Here is a 5,154-nt window from a genome sequence, read left to right as displayed (position 1 = left end):
GGAGCATGAGCAATAAGTCACAGCCAAACAAGTTGAATGACATACATATAAGTCACAGTCAAACAAGCTAAATGACATACACATAAATCACAGCTAAACAAGCTGAATGACATACGCATAAGTCCCTACAAAAGTCAAGTAGGTGGCATAACATACAAGTGATGGGTGTCATAAATGGCACCCATTTAATGAGTATTTAGGTTATTTTTACCTTATTTTCATAGATTTCCTTCTTAATAAATGCTTAGTTTCATGCTTTTTCTCTTTTTTCTACCTTTTCTCTCTTATTTTGTGGTTTTGTGCATTTCTATGGTTTTTTTAGTCTTTTCTCCTTTATTTGCTCTCTTTTCGTTATTGTAGGTATTGTACGAGGTTCAAGTCTTGATGTTGATGGTTTTCTAAGGTAGAAGATGCATTTGGAGAATGCTTATAGCATTGGGAAAGCTCAAGGTGCAAGGAAGTGGATTCTCCAAGTTTTAGCTCTTGCGCTCTTAAGCCGTGCTCTCATGAGGATGTGGTGTCGAACCTAGTATCAAGTGCTTTTGGATCTGCCTCCTTGGTGTCCATCATCATTATTCGGTGCGCTCATTCGAAGCCATTAGCGAACGCACGAAGCCTCGAGAGGAACCGAACGAACCCAGAGGAGCGCGGGCTCGCAATCCACTGGCGCGGGCGCGCCGTTCTGGGTCCCTGTTTTTGCTCGAATTCGTTTTGCGCCTTCTATAAATATCTACTTGTAATCCGAATTAGAGAAAATGAGAGATAATCTTTGATCATAATTTTAGCTTAGTTGAGAGCTTCTCTCTCTAGTTTTGGGGTTAGTTTAGGAGTCGATTTAGAGAGAGAAAGTGAGGAATTTCAATGGTGACAATTGTGTTGAAGATCTTCTCTATTATCAATGAGCATTTCTAACTCTATCTCATTTTCTTGTTTTGTTTAATATTCAAGTTTGTTTGGATTGATTTTGATGTTTGATGCTTGATTAGTGTAGTTGTTCGTCATATATTGTCGATTCTTGATTTCCTCAGTTATTAATTTGATTAGATGATGATTTTAGAGTAGTTGTTTGGCTAGGGATTGGGTGAAACTTGTATGATTGATTGATTGTGCTTAATTTGGAATTGTGTTGATTGATTGTTGAGATTAAAGTGTTTAATGGAAATTGTGCATGTGTGTAATTCGATTAGGCCTCGAGAATTATGCTAGATTGCATTGTGAGTCTACATTGATACGGACCATTGATTTGTAGCTCACAATTGGCGATTGAGTTCGGTTAGTGAAGTTTCTAGTTAGAGTCTATCGTAGTTGGTGCTAGTTAGACCTCTACGAGATAGATTGTTGAGCTCTTTTGATTGCTCTTACCATTAGTCTTCGCAACCATTGATTTGCACGTTATTCCCGAGTTGCTACAATTGTCATGATTACTCGTTGATCCCCATTCCCTAGTGCTTTATTTGTTTGGTTCTTGGTTTTGGTAGTTAGTTAGTGTTACCTTTTATCCTTAGACTTCGACCTACCTTAGGCGCCCAAATTGAAAGTATTTGAACATTACCGTTCCTGTGGGGTTGACCCTTGACTTACCTCTATACTAGTATTTAGGTTTGTTAAGTGTTTATAAATTTTTTTGGCTCTAGGGAAGATTAGATAACGACCTACATTTTCCCTACGTCAATAAGCCTTCGTCACGAAAAATTGAGTGACATGAACTTAAAATTCCCCAACTAGTGCAGTGAAGGACAACAATTAATAATAAAGCCCCATACAACCAAGTAAGGGAGCAATAAAAGGCAAACGCTTCAGAAAAACCTAACCTACGAGGTTTTACCTAGTAGAAAGAAGGGGTTGTTGAGTTTAGGTTCAGGTACTACTATACCATGACTCAGCAACAGACTGGAGCAAGCACATTGGCAACGAATTAAGTAGTAAGCAAAACAACAGAAAAGTTATTTAATGCCTATATTAACAGGCTAAACCTAAGTCCACCAAGACAGGGAAAACATTTATCCAAAAGATACAACATTCACAAAGCTGAACCCTCATCCACCAAGATGAAGAAACATTCAGCAAAACCAGTCAGAAAAGCAAGAGAATTCAAGTTAAGCTGAACAAACTCAACAAGTAGAAATATAAAGTGTTAAGCAAAAACACATAGAAAATACAATCTTTTGTGGTTATACACCCTAAAGACAAGAGCAAGCATTACCTAGTTACTACATACCTAGGTGAGGGAAACTCAGATGAATCGCTGGAGGAAGAGGGAGATAGCCGCCAAAACCTTTATTGCTCATCAGCCAGAGTCTCCACCCTAATGGAAGCAGCAACATCAACACAAAAAGGCACTTCCAAGTTCAGCACAACGTGATTGGGGACTTTGCAATTAGCAACGCGAGGGTGGTCAACAGGAAGATTATGATACTCAGCTTCTCCAGTAGCATCAACTTTATCCCAAAAGGCATTGAAACGAGCCTGCTGCTCCACACTCGCCCCATAAAGGCCACTCACACAACAAGCCGCAGCCTCCCAGCCCCCATCATAACGGTCAGCAAGCAACTTATCAAAGGCTGGAGAAAGCACAAAACGCTTAAGTGCCTCCTTATTAGCAGCCTCAAGCTCATTTTCCCTCCTAGCCTACAAACTGGCCATCTTAGCCTCCAACGCTGCCCCCCTGGTTTGAGAAGCTTCTAGCTGCCTCTCACAGTCCGCCAGTTTAGTCTTGAGGGTTAAAATTCCTCTAACTAAATTTGTACGGCATTCGCTCTCTCACTCAAAGGAACCACCTCACCAGCCATCACATCCCTATCAGAGCGAGCCAACTGAACCTCCTTGTCCTTCTGAATAAGGGTTGCACTCTGATTTTGGTACACCTTCTCTACTATAAGCAAGGCATTAGCCAAGTCCCCAACAGACTTGGTGAGCTGCAAATAAGCAAAGCGATAAAAATAAGGTAAGGCAAAAACGATAATAGAATGAGAAAAAAGAAAGATAAGGCAAAAAGAAAGCTAGGGATATAAAAGATAACCTTCTACAAGTCATGACATGTAGTGGCAGCAGGAAGACTGACCGAGCCACTGGTGGAATCAGTAGGATGACAAATACCCTAAGTGAGACGATACCCCAAAGTGCCACCTTGCTGTGGGTTATCCACAAAAAGAGAGATCGAGGTTGTAGAGAGAGGATTCTCAAATGCATCACTTATGAACTTGTGAACACAGCGATTAAGTTCACTGGAATTATGAGTGCCAGTTTCCTTAATTACGTTCTCATCAGGAAGTCTAGTGTTCGCAGAATGAGAAGAAAAAGGATCAAGCGTAGAAGAGGTACGAGCCCTTTTAGTAGCAGGCTGGTCGGCATCACCTGAGGGAGGGATCACATGATCATCCTCTAAGTCAATAACTAGGTGATTCTGCTTATGTGAACCCCCAGGCTGAGAGTGCCCTCCCTTGCTAGCACTTCACAAACGGTCTCGAAGCCTAATCTTAGGAAGTTCCATTACAGACTCATCAAGTAGTTCGAAGGCAGAAGCCTCAATAGAAGGGGCAGCAGTGTCCTTAGCAGCAATGGTAGCACCAATGCATGTAGAATAGAGCAAAACATGCACAGCTGAAATTGTGGGTTTCTCACCCATCGTAGCGTCAACTTTAACTTCCCCCTCAGGAGGAAACTCAAAAACGCTGTCAGCAAAATTATCAGCGTTATCATTTTTGGGATCGTCAGAAGCTTGATTCAATGGTTCACTTACTATGGAAGGCTGAGGTGCCACCTGGCTGAAAGCCACATCAAGGTGCTTCTCAGAAAAAGAAACACCCTACGCCACTAACGCCTCAGCTCCCGAAGTAACTTCCTTAGGCCTATTGTGAATCTCCCGCCGACTCTTAACGGTGGAAGATGAAGGCTCGGCCTCAGCACGGCCAGACCCTACCTGATCAACAACAGTCATAGTGCCAAACACAACTCTCAGTTCACCCGGCGCCAAGCGCATTTCACCCTTCAAAACACCAGCATGGACCTCCAAGTTTTCAAAAAGCTCTGGTGGATTAGCAGGCATGGCAGTGATGGGATCCTTCCCGTTATCCTTCAGCCCGAGAATATGCCTATCTAGCTTGTCATAACATGAAGAATTAGACAAGAAAAAAAGAAAGGCATGAGAACAAAGCACAGACTGAAATGAAAAGGAGAAAAACGCTAAAGAAAAAAAATAAAAAGACAAGGCTTACAAGACTCATGAGTAGAACATAAGCGCATAGCAAAAAGCTGCGCATTACCCACAATGTACAAAGAGTTCGGCAGCCAAATCTTGGGAAACATCGAATAACCTGTGCCCGCTCCCTGTAGCGCATCAAAATCTTCCGTCTCTTGGGCAGACTCAGAAGGAGAAACGATAACTTCAGCCATGTTAGTACGAATTTGCCGGAAATTACATAGCACAGCAAAGGAGGAAGGCACCGCAACCTAGAATACCAAACTAGTCCCTTAAGCGGCTAAGCTTGGGATAAGACAAAACTCTACTCTCTTTAGGGGCTACATAGTACCAGCCAGACTCAAAAGAACCAAAACATGACCTATTAAGGCTCATCAAAGAATTAAATAGATGCAGCAACTTGGGATACTGCCGAAATCGCAGAAACCACGTCAAACATATCATGGTGTGCAGGGAAGCAGGGTGCTGTAGGGCAATACAAAGATTAAAAGCACGAAAGACCATATCTAAAAGTAGGGTCTAGAGGAAATCGCAAACCCATGTCTAGCTAAGAAGCAAAAATAGCAATGTGACCAGCAGGGGGAGTAGATAGTTTAGAACCTTCAGCTGGTAAAACCAGTCTGTAGCCCTTGCCTAACCCATAGAACTTTTGACCAACGACGGCTAGATCAAACCTCTCAGCGTCTTTACGCTAGTTGGAATCTAGCACAAAATTTTTAGGACCATGGCACCTATCATTAAGCAAGAAATCAGGCTCGCCCTCTTCCACGGGCTCCACAACATAAGTGGGCTGGCAGTCATGAAAAGCACGCTCACTGGGAGACCCAACACCGCGCTCATATTCACAGCTGGAGGAGGAGATGGTGAGGAAGTTGCAGAACATCCACCCCGCACTACATAGTGATCAAACCGATTCACATCAGCCACATCATCAAGCCATGTAAAACTGTTTAAAG

The sequence above is a fragment of the Chenopodium album genome, chromosome 17 (assembly GCF_948465745.1).
Source record: "Chenopodium album chromosome 17, dcCheAlbu1.1, whole genome shotgun sequence".
Classification (NCBI taxonomy): Eukaryota; Viridiplantae; Streptophyta; class Magnoliopsida; order Caryophyllales; family Amaranthaceae; genus Chenopodium; species Chenopodium album.
This window is presented reverse-complemented; position numbering follows the sequence as displayed.